General features: G+C 39.7%; 2 protein-coding genes across 4 annotated transcripts in view; one reads left to right on the top strand and one right to left on the bottom strand.

The window, feature by feature from the left end:
• Positions 1 to 27422, top strand: part of rsph14 (radial spoke head 14 homolog) — a 307769-nt gene that overhangs the window by 30206 nt on the left and 250141 nt on the right. The window lies entirely within an intron of this gene.
• The window catches only part of gnaz (guanine nucleotide binding protein (G protein), alpha z polypeptide), a 110167-nt gene that overhangs the window by 3432 nt on the left and 79313 nt on the right, over positions 1 to 27422 (bottom strand). The gene's annotated exons all lie outside the window — the stretch shown is intronic.

Below are 27422 nucleotides of genomic sequence, written 5' to 3' on the forward strand. Positions count from 1 at the left end.
GAAGTCCATCAAAGCAAAATACCATAAATGCTAAAAATCTGAAATAGAATCAGATACAAAATAGGTAATACCCATCAGTTCAGCAGCAACCGTGGAGAACGGTTTCAGTTAAATAAACTTTAATCAAAACTAGGAATTAATTAGAGAATAAAATTGCTTTAAGAAGTTGAAAAAGGATGAAGAGGAGAAAATAAAATGGTAAGCTGTGTTATAGTGCGGAAGGCTGAGTAATTTAAATCCCAAACATTGATAGTGCACAGCAAAAGAAGGTGATGATTAGATTAAAAAAAAATATGATAGGTAGGTAGAAAAGTGGCTAAGAATAGATGAAGGAGAATTATTTCCCGCAAATTCTGAAGAAAAATACATGAATGCTGGAAACCTAAACTCAAAATGCTGGGAATGCTAATTAAATGAAATTGTTATAGTTAGCGTTGAGGCTGCAATGTGCCCAATCAGAAGGCCATTTATGTGCCCTTGGAAGCAAAGTTCCTTGGACTTTAAGTAGAGGAGGCTCGGAGTGAAGGAGCTGAAGTAGCAGCTGACTGAAAACTCTTGATCATGTAGAGTCTGAGTGGCAGGGTTTCACAAATCAGTCAATCAATTTGCAATTGGTTTCCCCAACGTAGAGAAGACCATTTGTGAGCTGTAAGTACAATTAAACAAACATAGAACATAGAAAAATGCAGCACAGGAACAGGCCAAGGTCAAAGTACTGATTTGACACCTATGTCATGAACGCTGACAGACAACTAACAGGTGGAGTAAGTTCTGAGATCATCCTTATTTACAGTACCGTGGGGCGCAGAATATGAATGCCAATAACTGAAACATCTGCAGGAAATGTTGATAATCCATCTGGCCTTCCATTTATGGTTTCTAACATCATCCAGTGATTTAGGTCCATTTCAAATTAGATTAATCCATGGCTGAGAGCATTAGACACGCACAAACCAAAGGGATTAGACAATATACCAGCATAATACACTGGATGTGAATTCTAGGACTAGCTGAAGCCCCAGCAAAGCTTCTCCAGTATTATTGCAACTGGTACCTACCAAACAATGTAGAACATTGCCAGATATGTTATGTTCAGAAAATGCAGGACATATCCTAATCAGTATTATTTCTACTTATGATCAAAGTGATAGGTCCCAAAAACAGTGTTACCAACCAATATATATTTTGAAATAACTTACCATTGCTTAATTTGGATTTGTCAGGGATATTTGGACACGTTAGAGGCAGGAAACATGTTCCCAATGTTGGGGGAGTCCAGAACAAGGGGCCACAGTTTAAGAATAAGGGGTAGGCCATTTAGAACTGAGATGAGAATTTTTTATTTCAGTCAGAGTTGTGAATCTGTGGAATTCTCTGCCTCAGAAGGCAGTGGAGGCCAATTCTCTGAATGCATTCAAGAGAGAGCTAGATAGAGCTCTTAAGGATAGTGGAGTCAGGGGGTATGGGGAGAAGGCAGGAACGGGGTACTGATTGAGAATGATCAGCCATGATCACATTGAATGGCGGTGCTGGCTGGAAGAGCCGAATGGCCTCCTCCTGCACCTATTGCCTATTGTCTATAGTGTGCACTAGACTTCATCATAGTTTTGATCCAAACATGGACCAAAGAGCTGAATTCGAAAGGTGAGGACAGGGTGATTGGTCATGATATCAAATCAACATTTAAGTAAGTGTGGCATGAAGATGTCCTAGTAAAACTGAAGACATTGAACACCATAAAATTCCAACATTGGAGTTATTGTTTGCAGAAAAGGAGGAGATTGAATCTGGCTTAGGAGCACAAATATCCCTAGGCGCCATCACAGGAAAGTGCTCTAAATCCATCTGACTTTCATCAATAACACTTTTATCATTGAGTAGGGGCAATGAGGTGGGGAAGATGTAAGCTGACGATTTGACATGTTTAATCCATGATCCATTTGCAACTTTCAACATCATCGAGGCCAAAGTAGCCTACTTGATTAGCACGCCTTCCCAAACATTTGCTCCATTCATCACGGCTATACTCTGGCTACACTGTGTTTTATCTGCAAAATGCACTGTAGTTACTCAACTATGGTACTCTAGCAGAACCTCACACATGTGTGACTACCACCAAGAAGGACCAATGTAGTAAGCACCATACTGGAAGGAGATAGAGGGCTTAATCGCATGGTGTCAAGTCACCAACCTTTCCCTCAATGTTAGCAAGGTGAAGGAGCTGATCATAAACTTCAGGAAGCAGGGTAAAGTACACACATGGTATGTATTAATGGTGCCTAAGTGGAGATGGTCAAAAGTTTCAAGTTTTTAGGTATAAATATCACCAAAATTTGTCCTGATCCAACCACATCAATGCTATGCCCAAGAAAGCACAACAATACCTCTACTTTCTCAGAAAGTTAAGGAAATTTGGCATGTCTCTTAGCAATTTCTACATGAGTTGCTCCAGCATTATGTGTCTATCTTTGGTATAAACCGGCATCTGCAGTTCTTTTTAATTACTTTTTATCTTTAATAAATCAGTGATTTTCTGAGTCACTCGGGGATAAAGTAATGGAGATAAAGTCATGGAGAGTAGACACAAAAATGCTGGAGTAACTCAGCGGGACAGGCAGCAACTCTGGAGAGAAGGAATGGGTGACGTTTTGGATCGAGACCCATCTTCAGACTGTAAAGTAATGGAGATGCGTGTCAAGTGTTATGTGGAGAAGGCAAGAGAATTGGGTTGAGAGGGAAAGATAGATCAGCCATGATTGAATGGCAGACTCGGTGGGGTGAATGGCCTACTTCTGTTCCTATGACGTATGAACTTATGGACTTTTTCTGCACCACAGAGAGTATCCTATCTGGATGCATTGCATTTGGGTTTGGAAACGGCTCTGCCCAAGACCACAAGAAACTGCAGATAGTTGTAAAGCAGCCCAGTCCATCACACAAACCAGCCTCTTTCGCCATAGACTTTTGCATTACATTACATTTTGTTTCTTTGCAAAAGGCCTGAGAGGTGAGGCTGAACTCAGGTATGGGTGCTACAGGCGGGATAGTGGTGGAGGAAAGAGAGAAGGGTATGATGCAGGGAGATTGCTGAAAGCTTCAAGAATAATAGAGTGGTGATGGAAAGGGATTTTAACTTGCCTAATAAAGACTGGAACTGCCATAGTGTTAAGGGAGTTGGGAAGTTACATTGCAGTTATACAAGATGTTGATGAGTCTGCACTTGGAATATTGAGTTCACTTTTAGTCACACTGCCAAAGGAAAGATGCCATTAAATTGGAAAGAATGTAGAAAAGATTTACGAGGATGTTGCCATGACTCAAATTATAGGGAGAGATTGGGTGGGCTTGGACTTTATTTCTTGGAGCGCAGGACACTGAGGAGTGATCTTACAGAGATGTATATCTTCAAGATGACATAGATAAGGTAAATACACACAGTACTTTTCTTAGGTTTGGGGACTCGACAACTAAAGGTTATAGATTTAAAGTGGGGGAAAAATTTAAGAAGAACCTGAGGGACAACTGTTTCACTCAGAAAGGGGTACATGTGTGGAAGACGCTGCTGGAGGAATTAGTTGAGGTAGGTACAATAATGGCATTTAAAAAATAAAAGATAGAAAGGCTTCGAAGGATATGGGCCAAACATAGGCAATAGGGACTACCTGGGATAGGCATCTAGGTTGGCATAGATGGGTTTGGCCGAAGGGCCTGTTTCCATGCTCTATTACTCCCTCTATTCATCACGCTGCCTCGGGAAAGCAACCAGCATTATCAAGGACAACTCGCCTAATCATTATCTCTTCTCCCCTCTCCAGTTGGGCAAAAGTGTGGCACCACCAGATTCAAGCATAGCTTCTACCCTGCTGAAAACAGACTCTTGGTCAGACCTCTTAGATCTGAGGGAGCAATTCTTGATCTTCCAATCTACCTCATTGTGACTCTTGTACTTTATTTTATCAAAACGTTCTCTATAGCTGTAACACTATATTCTGCACTGTTTATTTTCTTTTTTGCATTGCCTGTTATACTCGTGTATGGTACAACTTGAATGGATAAACCTGCAAAACTGTATCTTTCTACACGTGATAATAAGATACCAATACTAATATGGGAACTTCAGTATCTGTAGTTCTCCACTTAGTCACACACCATTCTGACTTGAAAATTTGTCATCATTCTTTCATTGTAACTGCTTCTAAATCCTGGTACTTACAACCTACAACCTTGTGAGGATCCTTTCACCAGAAGCATTGTAGTAATTCAAGGAGGTGGTTCATCATCACTTCATCAGTGATATTTATAAATGAACATTAAATGTTGGTCGTGCCAGTGAAGTCGACATTCTGTATATTTATTTATTACCATCATATTGGCATAAATAATAATAATAGTAACATAATTGGCAGAAAATTTCTGCAAAGTGGGAACTTGTCTTGAAATCATGTTCCCCGTTGCCATGATTTGGGGGCCTTGCAACATTTACCACTTTATGTCAGTATTTCTCAATCAATTTTACTGAGGAAACCATATAAGTCGGGTTCAGAATGTAGTTGCTGGGACCTTTCTGTAAAAAAAAACGGAATTAAGTTTCAACTTATTCACTGTCTTGTATGTTTAACATAAATCGTTCATAAATTGATCTTCAGCAATGGTTCAGTAATATGTATGAGTTTAAAAAAAGTGGATCAGAAATTTGATCAAGTAGCATTGTACCTTGCATGTACAATTTGATTTTTTCTCAAGTGAAACATGTGAATCATTCTTAGATTTTCAATCACTGCAGAAATTTCATAAGTGGTTTATTATGGTCATGCATAAGAGATACAGTGTTTTGCATGATCTCCTGATAAATCATACCATACACAAGTTTAATCAATAATACAAAAGAGAAAATAAACAGACTGCAGAAGATAGTGTTACAGCTATGGAGAAAATGCAGATAAAAAATGCAAAGGCCACAACAAGTTAGAATGGAAGATTTAAAATTCATCCTTAGCAAATGAGAGGTCCGTTCAATAATCTGATAACAGCAGAGAAGCTGTTCTTGAATTTGGTGATACATGCTTTGAATATTTTATAACCTCTGATTGAAGGAAGAAGAGAGAATGGCCAGGGTATGAGTGGTCCATGATTATATCGACTGTTTTCCTCAGGCAGTTCGAAGTATAGATGGAGCCAGTGGGGGGAGGCTGGTTTGTGTGAAGGATGGACTGCATTCAGAACTCACTGCAATTCCTTGTGGTCGGTGATGCATTTGGATAGGATGCTTTCTATGGTGCATCAGTAGGAATTGGTAAGGAATCATTGGAGTTTTGCCAAAATTCTTTAGCCTTCTGTGGAAATAGAGGCGTTGGTGCGCTTTTTTGGCCGTAGTGTTATTGTGGTTGGAGAAGGACAAATTGTTGATAATGTTTACATCTAGGAACTTGAAGCCCTAGTCTATCACCACTTCAGCACCATTGATACAGACTGTGGTGTGTACTCCCTGCTAGCTCAAGTCGATGACCAGCTTTTTCATTTTTCTAACATTGAGGGAGACATTTTTTTTAAATTCTTTGCTGCAAATCTATTTCCTGATTGTATTCCATCTCGTCATTGTTTCAGATCTGGCCTCCAAGTCAATGCCAAGTGTTAAAGTCTACTTGCATTATCACATTGCTTTTGTACTCATCGATGGTATTGGAGAAAAGTAAGTGAAAATGGATTGTATTGGCAAAAATACAATGATTTGACAGTGAAATTTCAAATTCGGGTCAAGGGTTAATTAAAACTTGACAGGATATTACTGTGAAAATTGATTCTAATTCTGTAGTATAAATTATTTTCAGTGTATACACATATCGGCCAAGCTATATATTGAACACAAATGTAGATGTAATATCATTCATTGGTTGAGCTGTAAACTATTTCAGTTGCATTGGTGTTGTTTAGGGAAATGATCCATCTCAGTCAGATAGGTTCAGATAGGAATTCAGATCTCTGCACAAAAGAACCACAAACACTTAACAAATTGCCAAACAATGCTTAATCCTTTATCCAAGTCAAACTAAAAGAAATACTATTCCCAAGTCAAATACAGTCAAATGCAATTGCTCCATATTCAGTTCAAGGGTTTTGCTTGAAATATTAAATCCGTGATCAATGAACAATACATCAATGTTCTAGTCGGTGGCCCTTTGTAGCTTTCACTGTTTAAATTGACAAATACAACACAGAATATTCCAAATGCCTTTGATTTGAGTAATAAAGCAATCCAGACTGATGCATCATTTGAATTCAGAACTCAACTTCAGTTATGCAGGGAATAAGTACCCAAATAATTGTCTTCAATGAAATCCATCACTGTAAATATTATTCAGAATCTGCTTCAGACTCTCGACACAGAATAAAGTCAAATTAACCAGCATTGACGTTGAAAGATTTTTCTGACATTTTATATTGTTACAATTTTGAGGTTGATTTATGGTCAGAATTTAAAAGGCATAATTTATCTTTCACATGAGCATATTATTTATATTTTTCCTTTTTGCTAAAATGCAGTGTTGAAGCAAAACCTATCAAACAGCCACACCACATAAAAGACCTCACATAAGCATTAAGGAAAGTATTTAAGAGAATTCTTCACGTTAGTTATTGGCAGCTATGAGAAGGATTCTTCGGCATTGGATTAACACATATTTGGATGGGAATGGGCTAATTGTGGGTAGCCAGCATGGCTTTGTCAAGGGGAGATTATGTTTTACAAACTTGATTGAGTTTTTTGAGGTAGTGTTGAAGGCGATTGATGAAGATAGGGCAACAGATATTGTCTACATGGATTCTAGTAAGGAATTTGACAAGGACCTTCGTGGTTGGCTGATCCAGAAGATTAAGGTGCATTGGATGCACTGAATCTTGGTAGTTTAGATTCAGAACTGGCTTACTCATAGAAGACCGAGGGTAATGGTGAAAGGTGTTACTCTGGCTGGAGGTCTATGACTAGTGATGTCCTCCAGGGTTCAGTAGTGCTGGGACCTCTGTTGTTTGGATATATATATATATATATATATATGACTTGGATAAAATTAAAAATGTAGAAATATTAATTCAAAACAATTCACTGGTGTACACAATTCTGTTACAGAAGACTTGTCAGTTCATAGAAATATTTTCATCGTCTGACCTTCATTGACAGAGAGAAGGTCTTGTTTACCTCCTAAGAAGCTCTGCCTGTGTTGTTAAGAAGTTAATTAAAAACCTCAGCAGGAATAATCTGCCTTCTGCATTTGTGCAAGGAAGGTGGCACATAAAAATTTACAAGGTGAACAAACAATATATATTGTAAAGATGTTCCAAACAACAAACTATTAAGCTCCAATGGTTAAGGAAGTAATACAAGATAATTTTGTGGTCACTCTATTACTAAAATATTGAAATTATATACAATGTAATGTTTATAGAATTAAATATTCATTTGTCTAATTAAAGGAAGTAATGCTGCAAGTAATTATTTTGTGATGGAATATCGAATTATCAGATGTTTTGCATTAAACAGCTTGAATTGCAGTAAATTGAACTGTAAAATATATTAGGTTTCAAGGTTACAGAATTTAAAATCAGGTATCTGTATAATATCCTTTTTAATCCAATTTTCCCAAGTTAAAATCCTTGATCACAGTTACATTGTTTTAAATATGTTTATCTATATACTGATCATAATTCATGTCCAGTGATGATGAGGGATGGTGCCAAGTGATCTTTTTTGCCAATTTCTTCCAAGGACATGGGTGACACTCACATCCTCAGTTACCTTAAGGACATTTGATGAAAAATTAATGTCATTAGTGCCCAGCTTTTGTGAGCTCCGAGAATTAGAAAATGTTACGCATCACACACCCAAGCATATTTGATCAACATTTCCCCTGCCATTTTTACCATGTTAGTAAAAGCTTGGCATGTATTATTAGGAATACCCCCTGTAAGCATGCAGATTCATCAAATTGTGATATGAATTAATGTGTAACATCCATTAGTAGGAAAGGTTAATGGTTTACAGTATAAACCAGTACTTAAAGTTCAGTTTTTGGTTGTTTCTTCTGGTTGTTACAATAGCTCTTCAGATGGTAGGTACTTTCTATAGTTAATTGTTAATTCTTAATTGTAAAACTTGACAGCTACTGTTGTGGCAGGAATAAAGATTTTTCATAAACCAGATGTATCGAGATTTGAATGCATTAGTAGACATTCCCCATAAAATATAGAATAACAGGGAGAATGTGCAGGGGACACACAGAGCCAGACAATCTGTTAGAATAGAAAATTAGAGGGGAAGAAGGGCACCGAGAAGCAGACTGTGTTCGTTCATACGCTAGGAACACACCACTTGAGTTATTTGCACTTCAAAAGACTTCAAAAGAAAAATATTGTACAGAAACACGCCACCATGTCCACATCAATCACCCATTTATACTAACCGTACATTAATCCTACTTTTATTCTCCCGATAATCTCATCAACTAAGTGCTGATTCTTCTACTCGGGTATATATGTGGGCAATTTAGAATGGTAAAGCAACCGAGAATGGTCCCGACCCAAAAACGTCACCTATCCAAATTCTCCAGAGATGCTGTCTGACCCATTGAGTTACTCCAGCACTTTGTATCTTTTTTTGCAAACCTGCATCTGCAGTTCTTTGTTTCTACATCTCTAACCTACCAACCTGGGCAGAGATGTCCTCTCAAACTTGTCAAACAACAGCCTAACATAGTCCTATTCACAGGATCATCCCTTACAGACAATTTATCTGACTCCTTCTTCATGGTAAATGGATGTATCTTGTCATTTGGGTTGATGTACAGGTGAGAGGAAGTACCCTGGGAGTCTTGAATATCAACTCAATACCACATAAACTTTCATGGCATCAGGTCAATTTCTCATGGCATCAGTTCAAACATAACAATCTATTGTGGATCCCCCAGCTGATAAATCAGGGCAAGTAGCGAGAACATATAATATGCCATGGGTGGGGGAGCCACAGTATCCATTACCAAGAGTGCCTTGATAGAACTAGTGCTGGTTGCGTACAGAAGGTTGTAGTGCCAAACAGAGTCTGTGGCAAGTAGTGGATGAACCAATACGAGAGGTAGACCTGAACCATGCCAATTTACCAAGGATGGCATTGGTAGAATTGACAACCCCACACAACAGCTTGTGAAGACAAAGTCCCATCTTCAAACCCAGGGAAAGGCAATTGTTCAATGATTGAATGATAATTTATTGAACCATATCCATCTTGGTAATGGATACTCTGGTTCTCCCACCCAGGGCATATTATATGTCCTTGCTACTTTCAGTGCTTCTTCAAAATGTTGTTCAACACAGAAGTACCCTGATTTATCAGTTGAGGGATACACAATAGATTGTTAGGTTTGTTTGTTTCTGATGTGCTAAATCATGTGGGTGCCGAACAGATGGGGCAGCTCGAAACTGATCCATGAGGCACAGTAGATCATCAACAGTGGCAGGGCACACTTCACCAACCTGTATCCTCATGATCTGGCACATCCCAGGTCAGAGGTTCAGCTCTGTTTGACTGAGTAGTGCAGAAAAACTTGCTGGAAGCACCGATGGGCATATCTAAAACGATGAGGTCCCACCTGGTAAAGTCGCAACTCGTGAAGGGCTACATGCATGCTAAATAGATAAAATGATCACAGCTTAGTTTTTGCACTGCCTATAGTATTGAGAGGTTTTCCCGTCTCTCTGTGGAAAAGAAATAGCTTTGCTATTTTTACTTTTTTTTAAATCTGGCTACCGAAGTGGATGATCAGCCATGATCATTTTGAATGGTAGAGCAAGTGCAAAGGTCCACAGGGCATTTGTCTCCTCTTATTTTCTATATTTCTACTAAATCAGAGCCAGTTAACCATTATGCTGACACTGTGGGTTGTATTTTTCTAGTATTACAATTGTGAATTTTTTGTATATTGTTTTAACCCAAACAAACATTTTACTTTAATAGAGTCATAGAGTGATACAATGTGGAAACAGGCCCTTCAGCCCAACTTGCCCACATTGGCCAACATGTCCCAGCTACCCAAGTCCCACCTGCCTATGTTCGGTCCATATCCCTCCAATCCTGTCCTATCCATGTACCTGTCTAACTGTGTAGGAAAGAACTGCAGATGCTGGTTTAAATCAAAGGTAGACACAAAATGCTGGAGTAACTCAGCAGAAAAGGCAGCATCTCTGGAGAGAAGGAATGGGTGACGTTTTATGTGTCTGAAGAAGGGTCTCGACCCGAAACATCACCCATTCCTTCTCCCCAGAGATGCTGCCTGTTCCGCTGAGTTACTCCAGCATTTTGTGTCCACCCACAGGCTCCAAATGTTATGTATGGACGTTATGATGAAGAATCTTTAACTGAAAACATTGTGTTTTTCTTTCCACAAATGCTGCTTGCCCTTCTAAATATTTCCAACATTTTCTGTTTATATATTTGTAACCTTGTCATTTTGTTTTAACATCAAACAAAATATTTTTTTTTAAACAACTGAAATAAAAATAAGCAATTCATTTATTAAAAGCAGATTGACAAATAAATCTATGCCATTGTTATTTTTTACAATCCAACTAGTTTATCCAAATGAAACAGAATTTTGAAGAGGAAAATAACGAGAGGATTTGAGTATAGGAGCAAGGAGGTTCTTCTACAGTTGTATAGGGCCCTGGTGACACTACATCTGGAGTATTGCGTGCAGTTTTGGTCTCCTAATTTGAGGAAGGCCGTCCTTGCGATTGAGGCAGTGCAGCTTAGGTTCACGAGGTTAATCCCTGGGATGGAGGGACTGTCATATGAGGAAAGATTGGAAAGACTGGACTTGTGTTCACTGGAGTTTAGAAGGATGAGAGGGGATCTTATAGAGATGACGTATAAAATTATATAAGGACTGGACAAGCTAGATGCAGGAAAAATGTTCCCAATGTTGGGGGAGTCGAGAACCAAGGGCCACAGTCTAAGAATAAAGGGGAGGCCATTTAAAACTGAGGTGAGAAGAAACTTTTTCACCCAGAGAGTTGTGAATTTGTGGAATTCTCTACCACAGAAGGCAGTGGAGGCCAATTGACTGGATGAATTTAAAAGAGAGTTAGATAGAGCTCTAGGGGCTAGTGGAATCGAGGGATATGGGGAGAAGTTGGGCATAGGTTACTGATTGTGGATGATCAGCCATGATCACAATGAATGGCGGTGCTGGCTTGAAGGCCAAATGGCCTCCTCCTGCACCTATTTTCTATGGTTCCATGTTAAAATAAAGCTCTTAAAAGGGAAATTACCCAATCTGGGATACTCCAGCATTTTGTGTCCACCCACAGGCTCCAAATGTTATGTATGGAAGTTATGATAAAGTTTCTTTAACTGATAGCATAATAACCACAAATGCTGCGTGCCCTTCTAAACATTTCCAACATTTTCTGTTTATATATTTGTAACCATGTCATTTTGTTTTAACATCAAGCAAATTAAAATTTAAAAGAACAACTGAAAAATAATCAATTCATTTATTAAAAGCAGATAGAAAAATAAATCTATGCCATTATTATCTTTTACAATTCAAATGGTTTATCCAAATGAAACAGAATTTTGAAGAGGAAAATAAAGCTCTTAAAAGGGAAATTACCCAATCTGACATCCATTTGTATAAAAAGGCACATTTAGTACATAGTTCCCTATGGGATTTCAGCATCTTATCGACTGAGATTTGCCTTAATACTCATAATGTCCCATTTTAACTTTATCCTCGCATATCTTTCTACCCATTAGTATAAATGAGAGGATTTTAAAAAAAATCCTGCCATTTAGTTATCTCCACATATTGATATTAATCACACTGATGAACGCTCTGAATGTAGTCAGTCACTAACTTCCATGTAAAATAAGTGAATGAAGATGTTACAGAACATTACAAGCTGTCTAAGCACCTTTATTTTAATCATTACTGTTTTCTGCTCATGCATTGCACATCAAAAATCAAACTACAACAAAAAAAAAAATTCTGAAAATCGTGTTAAAGTGTTATCAGTTTTTTGTGAAAGCTCCAGTAGTAAAATTCTATTTCACACAAGGCCCTTAGTAATGTGTGCAATAGAACTGATCTTGTACAAATTATATGAAGAAAAATGTTTCCACCACTAGCTTCCGAACAAGTTTGCTAGGCCATAGGTCTTAAAGACTTGGGTCTGCTATTGAGGAGAGAGTGTCAGGTGGTAAAGCAAGCATTAGTGGAAAGGACTATTCAAATGATGGAGCGAGCATGTGTACTGGGATGGGTTAGACCTGTGATCTGGTGATACAGCAGAATAAACATGAAAGTAATAGGAACATGAGTTGGCTATCTGGCCTATCAAGCCTGGCTTACCACTCAACATGTCCTCGTCTGATTATTTTCCGACTCAACTAATGTTCTATGTTCTTCATCTAACCTTCAATTCCCTGATCTTTCAAAATTTGATCCACCTCTTCTTGAAATATTTCCAGTTGTGTCGCTTCCAAAACCCTTCAGCAGGAGAATTTCAGAGATTCATCAACGTGTTTGAGCAGAAATTCCAATGCATCTGTTTTAAATGACTAACTCATTATCTTGAAATCATGACACTTTATTGAAGATCATTGCTTTGTTTGTGAAGGTACACAGTGATACTAGCACTTTTAAAACATGTTATAGATTTTATACATTTTAGTTATTAGTTTGTTAAATTAGAAGTTGATTGGTCACAAAATCGAAACAGAAGACGGGGATATATTGATGGAAAAATATAGTTGATAAATGTAAATTAATTATTAATTGATACGCGTGCTGGCGCTTTTTTTGTCTACAAAAATGTGTTCAAGACTGTCCCACTAGTCCCACACATCTACCCTGTCATGTTCCTTTAGTATTTCACACATTTCAATGAAATCACCTCCTTTTTTTCCCAAACTCCTCAAAATACCTATCTAACGTTGATTGGAGCATTCCTAGAAATGAGCTGAATGAATCTCTTCTGGACTGCCTGCGATGCTTATATATCCATTCTTAAATAACAGGCCTAAAACTGTGCACAGTGTTACCAGCTGTGTCACTGTGCATTTGAGGTTGAAGGCTCAAAGCCCTATTGAGAGACTTGAACACATCATGGTGAACACTTTAGTGCTATCTTGAGGAAGTACGGCATTGTTCGTGAAGCTGCATATTGAATGAGATGTTATATTGGATCATTGTCTTCTAATGTGGACATAAAGTTCTATGGTATTGAAGAAGGCTGGAATTTTGCATGGCATTGAATGATTATTTGTCCTTCAACTAGTGCAAGAAAGAATCTTGTTTCCCTTTGAGGTTTTTTTTGCTCTCTGCATTTATGGGTACTGCACTTCATACGTTATAATAGTAAGTAGAATTCAAGATATTTAAGTGGATGTAAAGTGCTTCAGGGCACATCTAAAGTAATGCAAAATGCTTTTATAAATGCAACATTCCTTTTGTAACTGTCAGAAAATCAGCAAGTTCTGAATAAATGGTATAAACTGTAGAGTGCGAGTAGAAATTCCAGCCACTAAAATGTAATACAACACGTATCACAAATGGAAGTTTTTTACAGCATGAAGTGGAAGTGGTGAATGATTTGAACAGGAAAATGTATTTATCACTATAGAACGTTGGTGAACTAACTTTATTGTAAGGGTTGCAGAACGTGACACACTAGCTTTACTTGTTTGCTTCCAAAGAATTCTAGTAATTTTAAATTTGCTAATTCTAATTAATTAGAATAATTGTTATTACCTTAATTATACCTTTTGAATTAATAAAAATGCTTAGGCATCCTATTTGCAATTATTGCAGAAAATAGGAATTTCAGCAGGATTTTACTTTATGGCAAGGAAAATTGAATTTATTTCAAGGTTCATCTACATTTGATCATCAATTAATCAGTCAATTGTAATATTCACTGACTTATTTGCAGCTTGGAAGCTTGGCAAGAACCGGATAAACGTCAACGACAAAGCTGTATTCTTCCACAATTCAGCAACCAATGCAAACAAACGAAAAATTGCATTCTGCTTTTGCTGGTTTTCATACCTAATTTGTTTCAACACAGTCTTGCATTGACGTCATAGATTATCTCTAGTAGTTTTATGTAGAATTTGATTGTCACCTAAAGGAGAATTATACCATTCATAACTTATTTCTGATTTAGTCATTGTAACCCACCCTGTAGGTTTGGAGTGGCTAAATGGTTAAAATTACCTCAGAAAACCTGTGCTAAATTTCCAACTGCTCTGTTTTAATCAACCCTAACCAGGCTGAAGCATCATTTCCCATGTGCAGTTTGAGTATTTCTGATCTTTAAACCAATGACTAAATATTATGTGTAGGAAGGAACTTCAGATGCTGGTTAAAACCGAAGATAGACACAAAATGCTGGAGTGGCTCAGTGGGCCAGGCATCATCTCTGGAGCTGATGTTTCAGTCTACAGACCTATAACTGAATATTATACTGGCTAAAGGCTTCCTGTTTCGTGATAGAAAACGTAATCTGGAAAATAATAGTTTTAAACTTGTATTTGGTGCCCAAGGAAAGCAGAAATGCTTTTTTCAGGTCTAAAAAAAAAAGCCTTGGAATCAGGCTCCAATTTTCTTCTTTATCTCCACATTGTGTTTGCAACCTACTATTGAAGTGCAAATTAAGCACAGGATTTAAAAGAGCCTTGGTCTCAAATTGACAGAGTCGGGAGAGATTAGTAGTTGATATTTGTCCTATGCCTTTACTCCCTCAAAAACTGGCTCCTCTTGTGGCATCTTTTTTTAATAAGAAAGTTATCTTAGATACATAGACAATAGGTGCAGGAATAGGCCACTCGGCCCTTCGAGCCAGCACCGCTATTCGATGTGATCATGGCTGATCATCCACAATCAGTACCCTGATCCTGTCTTCTCCCCATATTGAAGGACTTATTTGCCTCGATTTAAAACATAATTAGACATGTATTCATTTCTAAGGTTGAGTACTGTTTTGGGGCTTATAGTAAATCATGGTCTAGCACCACATTCATTACAGTGCCTAGCCTAAGCCTGATGTGCCTTTAATAATTGATAGTATTGATTCATTGAGAGCACTGTGTTATTGGAAAAAACAAATTTCTCTAACTTTGATAGATTATTCCAATTTTACTGTCCTTTATCTCTGACCTTACCAATCCAGTAATACAGCTGAAGTTATAGGTCTGAAGAAGGGTCTCGACCTGAAATATCACCCATTCCTTCTCTCCAGAGATGCTGCCTGTCCCGCTGAGTTACTCCAGCATTTTGTGTCTACCGATTTAAACCAGCATCTGCAGTTCTTTCCGACACATCAGTAATACAGCTTATCTGGAAGGTTAATTTTCAGTTGCTTTTCACATTTAATGTAAATGTTGAACCTCATATATCCATGTAGTGGCCAAAGAATGAGCATTATTGGTCTATTTACCCAATGGAACTGTGGGATGTTGGGCCTTAATGAGGCCGGTAATTGTGCTGACATTTTGTTTAACAATTCTAAAAAGTTATATTTGGTAATTTAAAAATAATCAGAGCATTGCTGTCTCACCAATACTATCATGGTTTCAAAACTTATTGACTATTTCTAATTATCCTTGAATTTAATTTTTTCTGTGGAAGGTCTTATTTGGCAGTCTACGTTTCAGTGGGCTCACTTAGCAGTCTGGTTCTCTGCAAAGGTTTTGGCTGTGAGATTAAATGTCATATACCAGGGAGGTCTAACGTTATTTTAGATGAATTAATAACAGGAATAGGCCAACTGGCCCGTGAGTTTGTTGCACTAATTAAACAGATGATCTGATTATAATCTCAGTTTTGCATTTCTACATGTGGTAATCTTTGACCCCCTTGCTCATTCCTTCTCTCCCGAGATGCTGCCTGACCTGCTGAGTTACTCCAGCATTTTGTGAATAAATAGAATAGAACTACTCCAGTCTTTAAAATATTCAAAGACTCTGCTTAAACCATCCTTTGAGGAGGAGACATGACCTTCAGAGTGAAAAAAAAATCACCTTCTCTCTCTTTAAGAACTACCTTTTATTTTTAAACAGTGCCCATTATTTTTCGATTCACATAGAATTTTTTGATTCACAAAATATTCCTTTCCATCTCCATCCAATTAAGACCTGTTAAGATCATTGTTTCAAATTTCTTACGGAGATCTCCCTCACTGTGAAACTTGCCCACTCCATTTATTACTTTCCTTTTGAAAGTAGTAGTTTTGTTGTTTCAAGTAGTCAGGCAACATATGACAAGGTCAAACATATGGCTAAGACTGTGTTCTTATTTTGAAGCTCTGCACTTGATTTTTCACTCTCCAGCAAGGAATGCCAGCTCTGGTGATGCTATTCCTGCAAATTTTATTTTATGATTTCCCACCTCCATGACAATGCTAAGGCAAATGGCCTGATATTTAATGCCACGTTTCCTTTATTGAGCTGGATCCTCTGACCCATTTATTCAGCTGTCACTGCTGTAATACATTGAGCTGACTGCCGGCAAGATTGGTCTCTCTCTTGGTCCTCTGAATGGCAATTGGACTTGGGCTGAGTGAGACACTGGGAAAGAACTAGGTGTCTTGCAGATTAAAAATGGAAAATGCTGGGAATACTCAGCAGGTCAGGCAGCATTTGTGGATACAGAAACTGTATCGTAATGTTTCATAAGAACTCAGATGAGTTCAAAGAAACTTTAATTGTCCAGAAAGTAATATCTTCTGTCTATGATTTTAATGATTCTATCCATAGAATATAGAATAGTACAGCACAGGAATGGGCCTTTGGACCCACAATGTCTGTAACAAACATGATGTCAAGTTAAACTGATCTAATGTGCCTGCACATGATCTGTATCCCTCTATTCAACTTCCATATGTCTATCTAAAATCTCTTATACACCACTATCGTATCTGCCTCCACCACCACCCCTGGCAGTGCGTTCCAAGCCCTCGCCACTCTGTGTAAAAAAAAACTTGCCCCACACATCTCCACTAAACGTTCCCCCTCTCACCTTATAGCTATGCCTTCTAGTGTTGAACATTTCCATTCTGAGAAAAAGGTTCTTAGTATCTAGCCTATCTATGCCTCGCACAATTTTATACACTTTGATCAATTCTATTAATATTATATACTTCTAGAAAACGCTGTCCTTCAATTATCCACAGAAAATAAATAATCAGCTATTTAGACAAAGCAGTTATACTATATTATGGGAAATAGTAGTTACTTGCTTGCAAACATTTTCAAAAGAAATCAATAGTTTCTAATTGCTTTGCAATTGGCCAATGAGATGATTCAGTTTTCTACCTGCCTACAATGAATACCTTGGGTTATGGAGTCATAGAGTTATATAGCACAGTAACATCCCTTTGGCCCAACTCGACTATAGTAACCATGTTGTTGACCTAAGTAAGTCTCATTTGCCTGTGTTTGGCCAATATCTCACTGTACCTTTCCAATCTATGATTCGGTCATACCTAATCCTTCTCACGTATCACTTATCCCACATTTCACAGAATTTTGGTGAACAAAGTGCAGATCATTTATACAAACCTCCCTTACTAGTTCCTTCTCCATTCCTTTTTGCCTTTTCTACTTCAGAAAGCTAAGAATGCAGGCACCAATTGAGTAACAACTGTGAAGAAGACATGTGTAATTCAATCTGACACATTCAGCCACCAGCTCAGAAACTGATACTTCATGTGCTATAAGGTTAGTAGAGTCAGGGTTAGCACTTGGTGAATCACAAGTTGTGACTGGCCTACTGCCATAGTAGTGAATGGATCACATTACAGTTTTCTTGAGGATCAAGTCATATTTGGGTTCTGCTGCAGTTAACAAATGATGACTTTGATGGGGCTTTTTAAGAAGAAGGTTAAAAATGGTGGAGCTTATGCCACCCCTTGTGGAAGTGGTATTCAAATCAGTACAACACCTACAGGCCCAACTAGCATGACTCTTTTGATGGCCAACCATTCAGATACTACTGAAGTAGAAGCTAGCATTATACTGGGTGCTGCAGTAGAAACATATACCAGCCTTCAAACCTCTTGGTACAGTATTCAAACAGGCTTTGAAAGAATCATGATACTTCAGTAGTTTGCCTTTGGACAGATTACTAAAATTGTTGTCATGTTACATGGCAGTGTTCACAAGCTCCTTTTGTACCATTCAGATGGTAGAGGCTGTGAATTTGACACAGTAGTCTTGGTAAGAGATTGCCATGCATTTAGTTGATGGTACACACTGCAGACATAGTGTGGCAGATATAGAGAAAGTGAATGTTGGAAGCCAGTGGATTGTATGCCAATCAAACACGTTGTTGTCTTGGATGATGTCAGGCTCAGTGTTGTTGGAGCTGCACTCATTTAAGTAGAAGAAGCACATTATTCCAACATGTGCCTAATTTTTGCTTCATGAAAGGTGAAAAGGCTTTGGTGGAGGATACCCAAATTCTGACTTGGTTTTGTAACCACTGTGGCGTCGGGGATGACACCGGGTTCGGCAGTGACCACGTAGGCACTCGCAACAAGGTGAACTCGCTTTTTATTCCAGGACCACATGGGGGCGCTGTCCCTTGCTGTTCGGGCACATGTGCGGTGGCTCTGCCGTGCTCGGGGTTGTCCCAGCAGCTCAGTCCTGGTCTTCAAAGGAGGTGCTGGCGGTCTCAGGTTTATCCTGGTGGCTTAGCTATGGGCTTGAAGGGGCGGTGCTGGCAGTCTCTGGGTTATCCTGGCAGCTCAGTCTTTGCCTCTGTGTGTGGGCACAGTCCTTCATTGTATGTGGACTGGAAGAAGCAGCCTCAGCCACTCACTCTTAGCCTAAGTAGAGGCGCTGTCTTGGGGCTCTTCTTGGCAGCCCAGTCTTGACCACACAGTGGTGCTGGTGGTCTCAGATTTGTCCCAATGGCTCAGTCTTCCTCAAACATGCGACAGGGGAACATAGCTAGCAGGGAAGCACCCCACTTCCCCTCTCGTCTTTGTCCTTTCCCCTTTCCCCATTCCCATTCTCAATTCCCCATTCCCCATCTGGCTGGAATGCCTGGGTTTTATAGGGAGTAGACTGACAAGGTTCAATGTTCAAGGACCCAGCTATTACCAATGATGCTGGCAATTCACCTTTCGTGGCTTATCAGCCTGTGGTAGGGATCAGGGTGGCATCAAAGGGAGGGGGCGCTGTCACACCACAGTATTTATGTGCTTGAAGAAGCGGGCAGGTCAAGCAACATGTGTGGTGGCAAAAGGGATATGTCAACATTTTGGGTCATGATTCTGTGTCAGGACTGCATGCTGCCTGATTATATGGAATGGATAGTCCCAAATTTTAGTTTTTAATGTTGGCTTTCGACCTAAAAGGTCGACACATCTCTTCTGCCTGCACAGGTGCTGCTTGACTGGCTAAGTCCCAACGTTTATTTTCTGCTCCAGATTCCAGTGTCTGCAGTCTCTTGTTTCTCCACAGCATTTATGTGGTTGGTCTAGTAAAGTTTACGGTCAAAAGTGATGCCCAGGATGTTAACCATTGGGATCTTTGTAAAAATAATGCTGGTAATGCAGGTGATGGATAGGTAGTGAGACTCGCATGTTAGAAATGGATCAACCCAGAGTAAGATTGAAGTCGGAATGCACTGCCTGAGAAAATGGTGGACGTAGATGCTGTCACAATTTCTCTGCGTCTAATGGATACACCATTTCAGGGATGCCCAGATTGGAGTTGCTGGAGCTTTTCTGAAGATGTAATATTATTCTGATTAATTCAAATTATACATGCTTTCAAGAATGTTTATTCTGCAAAGATGTTGTCATAAATTGTCTTCAATTATGTGATCTATTTAGATTAATCAAGGATTTTTCTTGGGGAAATTTAGCAACAACAACATCAATAATGACTAAAGAGAACTGAATGATATGTCACTGGTAATCAGAGGATCACTTTCATGTAGATCCGAATGCTAACTATAAGAAGTGTAACATCTAGCAGCCTGACCTCCATCACATTGCTCTGGTTAGATGTATATTGCATGCTGAAGGAAAAAATTGCTCTTGGGCATTTTACAGATTGCAGCAGGTGACATTTATAATACTAATTAGTCTGGAGTCCTTGCCAACCAGCATACTAATTTCCAAGGATTGATTATGTGTCCATTTGGGCATCATTCAGCTTGTCAGTGATGATACTGTGTATTGTGAATGTTCTCCATATGACACTATCTTTTGGCTCAACACATTAAGTTACAACTGCGAGCTGCTTGTAGACTCGGACTGCCCCTTTACAACTGCCTTGACAGCCAGGTTTCCTGCATTAAAAGTTATAACACTTCACAAGGACTTAATTAACCTCAAAGTCCTATGAGATGTGTTGAGTTCATGAAAGACGGTGCATAAATGCAAATCTTTCTCCCTTCACAGCATCTCACGGAGACATACTGTCATTGACTGAACCCAGGCATTCTCTTATATTTGGGACTACTGAAGGCATCAATGAGAAGACCATTATTAAAAATAAAATCCTGAAAATTCTTCTGCCCTTGAACAGTTTGAGTCAATTGATGAAGAAACAAGGAACTGCAGATACACAAAAGGGCACAAAGTGCTGGAGTAACTCAGCAAGTCAGGCAGCATCTCTGGAGAACATGGATAGGTGATGCTTTGGGTCGGGTCCTGATCCGACACGTCACCTATCCTTGCTCTCCTGAGACTTTGTGTCCTTTTGAGTAAATTGATGCTGTGCCAGTAATCTGTGATTATTCCAGAGTCAATGGACACCAGGATCATTAATTTTTTGTGATCTTGGTGCAAAAGAGTATGCGTTTTGAACATGGCTCATATCAAGATAAGAACTTAATGGAAACATGTATAGAAGGTTGTCTCACAGCAACAGACAGAGAAAGAAGGGATGACCACCAGATAAACTAGGAAGAGAAAAGTAGTCCATGAATCCTTTGAGTCCATTGTTCTCATGAACAGATTTTTACTTTCAGATAATGGTGGGCATAGTGTTTCCTCAGGAAGTATAGCTGAAACCATGAGTGTGGCACCATGAGAGGATTCAACAGCTATAACTGTTCTATAATTTCCTGCTTACTTTCCCTCCTTTCTTGAATAGTGGCATTACAGTTACAGTTTTCCAATCCTTTGGGATCTCTTTTGAATGTAGAAAATGTTGATAGAATACAGACACAAAATGCTGGAATTACTCAACAGGTCAGGGAGCATCTCTGGAGAACGGATAGGTGACGTTTTGTGTCGAGATCCATCTGCAGACTGATCTGGTGGGAGTGGGGGTAAAAAAACTGGAAGGGATAGGTAGGTACATGCAAGGTGTTCTTGATAGGCAGATGGTTGGACAAAATAGAAAGATGAAAAGATAAAAGGCGAGATGAGAATAGAAGAGGTGCAAATTGTGAAGCCAGGGGAAGGAATAGAGGGGGAGAAGAGAAATGGGTTTGAGTGCAGGTGTGGCACAGGGAAGAGAGGGAGAGGGGTCTTGGTTAGCTACCTCAGTTTGGAGCATTCAGTCTTCATACTGTTGAGTTGTAAACTACCCAAGCGGAGTATGAGGTGCTGTTCATTCAGTTTGTGTATGACTTCACTCTGGCAATCCAGGAGGCCCAGGAAAAAATGGTCAACGTGGGAATGGTAAGAGGAGTCAAAATAGTTAGCAACCGAGATTGAGTAGGCCTTGGCAGACCGAGCGCTAGTGTTTCACATGGAGGTGCAAAGGGATTTGGGAGTACTGGTGCAGAATTCCCAAAAGATTAATTTGCAAGTTGAATTAGCAGTAACGAAGACAAATGCAATGTTAACATTCATTTCAGAGGACTAGAATATAAAAGTAAGAATGTAATGCTGAGGCTTTATAAGGTGCTGGTCAGACCACATTTGGAATATTGTGAGCAGTTTTGGTCGACGTAGCTGAGGAAAGATGTGCTGGCTTTAGAAAGGGTCCAGAGGAGTTTTATGAGAATGATCCTGGGAATGATTGGATTAATGTATGAGGAATGTTTGATGGTTCTGGGCCTGCACTCGCTGGAGTTTAGAAGGATGAGGGGGCTCTCATTGAAACCAACCGGATAATGAAATGCCTAGACACAGTGGATGTGGAAAGGATGTTTACAAAAAAAAGACAAAGTACCAGAGTAACTTAGCGGGTCAGGCAACATCTCGGGTGACGTTTCGAGTCAGGCCCCATCTTCAGATGTTCGAGTGTATGGTTTGATTGTACTCATGCAAGGTATAATTTTACTAGATAGAATTCAAAACAAATGCTTCTCACTGTTTCTCAGTAAACATAACAATAATAAACTAACACCAACACAAGAGTCCTTGACCAAGGTAGAGTTTGTATATTAATGAACACACAGATATATATGACTTATTTATGTAAACATCTTCAGCAACACCCCCCAGATTTGTAACCTCTATTACCTAGAGGACGAATGGCAACAGGTGCATGAGAACACCACATGCTGCAATTTCCTGTCAATGTTGCACATTATCTTGACTTTGTAATGTATTGACATCTATCTCTTCTTTAACACTTGAGTCTAAATCCTGGAACCTAATCAATAAAGCTGCGGGAATACCTTCATTAGGCTGACTACATTTAAAGAAGGCAACTCAACATCATTTTCTTCAGGGAAGTTAGGTTTAGGCAATAAATGGAGATCTTTACAGAGATGGCTGCTAAATGAAAGAGAAACATATATAGCTCATCTGATCGCAAGGACTGACTTCATTTGTCTGGGAGGAATTGAAAGGAACTGCAACCCCCAATCAGCCCCATCTTTTTTTTCTTTTGTGTAGGAAGGAACTGCAGATGTTGGTTTACATTGAAGATAGACACAAAATGCTGGAGTAACTCAGCTGGACAGACAGCATCTTTGGATAGAAGAAATAGGTGTCGTTTCGAGAAGAGACCCTTCAGCATTTTGTGTCTATTTTTCTTTTCTTTTGCCTCTTTTAGGATTGCTGGGAAGGGGCAATGTTTGGTTCTGATGCTTTAGCCACATTATGTTGATGGAGCTGTTATTCTTTTCCTGTCAATTAAGTTTGTAAATTGTTTTGTTCTGACATGGTGAATTAATACCTGATGATTTTAGTCAGTTACATTTCCACAAGGCAATCTGTGGCCTTGTTGCTATGCTGCTGGTCTCGGGTCAAGCTTTGTCCTTTAAAGCGGCTCCAGCAGGTACTCCAGATAAAGTTAATGAACCGTCAGTACTGGAGTTTTGAATGTCAAAATCAATTGACTTCAAGAGTAGCAGTATCAATAAGATTTTAACAATTTCATCAGGGTCATCAGGGTCTACTGGGCATGTTGCCGGGTGAGGGAATATGATTCACCTCTGTCTCGAGAGCCACCTTCAAAGTACAAAATGCATTGAAGCAGCTAATTTGTTAATTTGTTAATTTGTTGCACGAGTTGCGGAAGACCACTAAACCATGACGAGTGCAGGAGTATTTTTTTTTGAATCCCTTCAAGTAAATTAGTTTTTAAGTTGTACATTGATGTAAGCTTCAAACTTCTACCATTATTTGGGATGACGCTCCTGAGTCTCAGTGGTGGAACAGATGTAAAATAAGTTGCAACATACCTCTACTTGTTTTTTTATTCTGAACCCATATTATGTGAAAAATCCTCATCATCATCTCACAGAGCAGAAGAAAATCTACCTCATTCTCTTCTACATGCAAAGCTGGGGGGTAGTGTGAATTGTGAGGAAGATGCAATAAGGCTGCAGGGTGACTTGGACAGGTTGTGTGAGTGGGCGGATACATGGCAGATGCAGTTTAATGTAGATAAGTGTGAGGTTATTCACTTTGGAAGTAAGAATAGAAAGGCAGATTATTATCTGAATGGTGTCAAGTTAGGAAGAGGGGATGTTCAACGAGATCTGGGTGTCCTAGTGCATCAGTCACTGAAAGGAAGCATGCAGGTACAGCAGGCAGTGAAGAAAGCCAATGGAATGTTGGCCTTCATAACAAGAGGAGTTGAGTATAGGAGCAAAGAGGTCCTTCTACAGTTGTACCGGGCCCTGGTGAGACCGCACCTGGAGTACTGTGTGCAGTTTTGGTCTCCAAATTTGAGGAAGGATATTCTTGCTATTGAGGGCGTGCAGCGTAGGTTCACTAGGTTAATTCCCGGAATGGCGGGACTGTCGTATGTTGAAAGGCTGGAGCAATTAGGCTTGTATACACTGGAATTTAGAAGGATGAGGGGGATCTTATTGAAACATATAAGATAATTAGGGGATTGGACACATTAGGGGCAGGAAACATGTTCCCAATGTTGGGGGAGTCCAGAACAAGGGGCCACAGTTTAAGAATAAGGGGTAGGCCATTTAGAACGGAGATGAGGAAGAACTTTTTCAGTCAGAGAGTGGTGAAGGTGTGGAATTCTCTGCCTCAGAAGGCAGTTGAGGCCAGTTCGTTGGATGGTTTCAAGAGAGAGCTGGATAGAGCTCTTAAGGATACCGGAGTGAGGGGGTATGGGGAGAAGGCAGGAACGGGGTACTGTTTGAGAGTGATCAGCCATGATCGCATTGAATGGCGGTGCTGGCTCGAAGGGCTGAATGGCCTACTCCTGCACCTATTGTCTATTGTCTATTGTTTATTATATCAGATTTGTTCTTGAAACAAGGACATTTTTGAAGAAGTGACAAATACAACTGAATAATTATAACCATTACCAATAAATGGATAATAGATGGAACAAAGAATATGAGACAGCTATGATGAACATTTAAAAAAAGTGCAGATGCTGGAAATCTGAAATTAAAGCAGGAAATGCTGAAAATACTCAACAGATCAGCAGCATATGTGGAAAGAGAAACAGTTAACATGTTGCATGTCAAAGGCCCTTCATGAGAGCAGGAAAGAAAAATGTAATATGAAGATTCATGTAGGTTAGGGGAGAAATGAATAGGACAAAGGGTGTGGCTAGTGTCGCCCAGGAGATTAGCTGTAAATGGAAGTCCACGGGGATGGTTAGGAGGAAGATGGTCGTTTATTCATAAAAGCTCTGAAATGAGGACAGCTAAAGAAAAACAAAGGAATGCAAGGGCTTGCAGGAACTGCCCAGTAGATCATGGAAACACCAGAAACGGCAAATGCTGGAATTTTAAGCATTAAAAAACGAGGTGCTGGATGTTGAACAGATGACGTTTTGGGAAGATACCAATTTATCGGAGTGGGGGGAGAAAACTGGAAAAAATAGGTGGGGTTGGGGCAAAGCTTGGCAGGTGATAGGTGGATACAGGTGAGGGCGGTGATTGGCAAATGGGTGGAGTAAGTGACAAAGGCTAGAGGTGAAAAGGAGACAAAAGCGTGTATGGACGATGGAAAAATTAATTGTGAGAGAAATGTGTGTGCAACAGGGTGAGGGTAGGGAAGGGGTTGGGGTGGAGCACTACTTGAAATTAGAGAATTCAATGTTCATACCGTTGGGTTATAAGCTACAACGTAGATAGAAATTGGGAGGGTATGTTGCAGTTATATAAGACGTTGGTGAGGCCGAATTTAGAGTATTGTGTTCAGTTCTGGAACATGTTGTAGGAAAGATGTTATCAAGCAGAGAAGATTTACAAGGATGTTGACAGGACTTGAGGGCCTGAGCTATAGGGAGAGGATAAGAAGGCTTGGACTCTATCCCTTGGAGCTTAGGAGGATGAGGGGTGATCTTATAGAGGTGTACAAAATCATGAGAGGAATAGATCAGGTAGACGCACAGAGTCTCTTGCCCAAAGTAGGGGAATCTAGAACCAGAGGACAAAGGTGTAAGGTGACGGGGGAAGATTTAAAAGGAACCTAAGGGGTACATTTTCACACTGTGAGTGGTGGGTGTATGGAACGAGCTACCAGAGGAACTTGCCCCGCACATCTCCATTATATTACCCCCATCTTACCTTATAGCTATGTTCTCTCGCATTGGACATTTCTACACTGGGGAAAAAGGCTCTGACTGTCTATCCTATCTATGGCTCTCATAATTTTATATACTTCTATTAAGTCTCCCCCTCAACCTTCGACATTCCAGAGAAAACAATCCAAGTCTCTCCCTGTAGCTGAAATCCCCTAATTCAGGTAGCATTCTGGTAAACCGCCTCTGACTCCTCATCCACACATTCATCTGTCGCATCTCCCTATTGCTACCCTCGCTGGCACGTGGCACCAGTTGTAACCCAGAGATTACCACCCTCATGATCCTGCATTTTAACATTTTCCCTAACTCCCAAAATTCACTCCGCAGGACCTCATCCCTTTTCCTACCCATGTCATTTGTGCTGTAATGATGGTTGCAACCAAGCATCTGGAAATAGTCAAAGTGGCATCAGAGGTGTCAGGATTGTAAGTGGGTAGTGACTGAACCAGGGAGAAAGGATGGAGACAGGGCAGAAATAAATACTGTAGGTTCTGTGAGGCAAGAACAGGCTGAAACAATTGATCCGCTGGTGCAGTCCTGTTTGTGCAGGAGGTAAAAGCAGGCAGAGCAAGGCTGGGAGAGTACAAGGCTGGAAGCTGTGGAAGGATCTTGAGAAAATGAAGTCTGTTACTTTCTGGGAGACAATGGCTTGAGCAGTGGTATTTTGGTCTAGAGTGAAGAACGAGGATGTCTGAGGGCTGAAGTTTAGTCTCTGCGAGATAGAGGTTAATTCACCAGATCTCAATGACATCATTGTCGCTGGGTTTGATGGCAATATTGTGATTCATTTTTAATTACAATTAGGATTGTGTTGGTTCTTAATAGGCAGAGTTCTGCATGATTGGAAGGAGTAGGTTTGAGTCAATGAGAGGGAGTGGAAATATCAGGAGAGTCGATAGAATATCATCAGTTAGCAATGTATAGATCAAGAGAGAGTATGGGGCCAGCAAATCAGGTCCAGGGAGTACTATAATGAATGTCCTCTGTCCCTCTCTTCCCCTCCTCCTTCCCAGATCTCCCTCTATCTTCCTGTTTCCACCTATATCCTTCCTTTGTGCCGCCCCCCTGACATCAGTCTGAAGAAGGGTCTCGACCCGAAACGTCACCCATTCCTTCTCTCCAGAGATACTGCCTGACCCGCTGAGTTTCTCCAGCATTTTGTGAATAAATACCTTCGATTTGTACCAGCATCTGCAGTTATTGTCTTATACTATAATGAACGTGCTAATTGGTGTTCGGAGCGGACACGTAGGATGATATACAAGCAGATCTGAAGATGGGAGTAGATTGCTGAATGCAAATAGGATATTCTGCAGTAACACCATCAGAGGATTGTCTGCTTTATCTTCCATTAGATTTTACAGGCAATTGCAGGCTGTGGCATTTTATGAAGTGCTTTTCATCTATGGTAACCAGCTTTAACTATTCATATATTCCCTGTCCTTGT

Source organism: Rhinoraja longicauda, chromosome 25, assembly GCF_053455715.1.
Source record: "Rhinoraja longicauda isolate Sanriku21f chromosome 25, sRhiLon1.1, whole genome shotgun sequence".
In the NCBI taxonomy this organism is placed as follows: domain Eukaryota; kingdom Metazoa; phylum Chordata; class Chondrichthyes; order Rajiformes; family Arhynchobatidae; genus Rhinoraja; species Rhinoraja longicauda.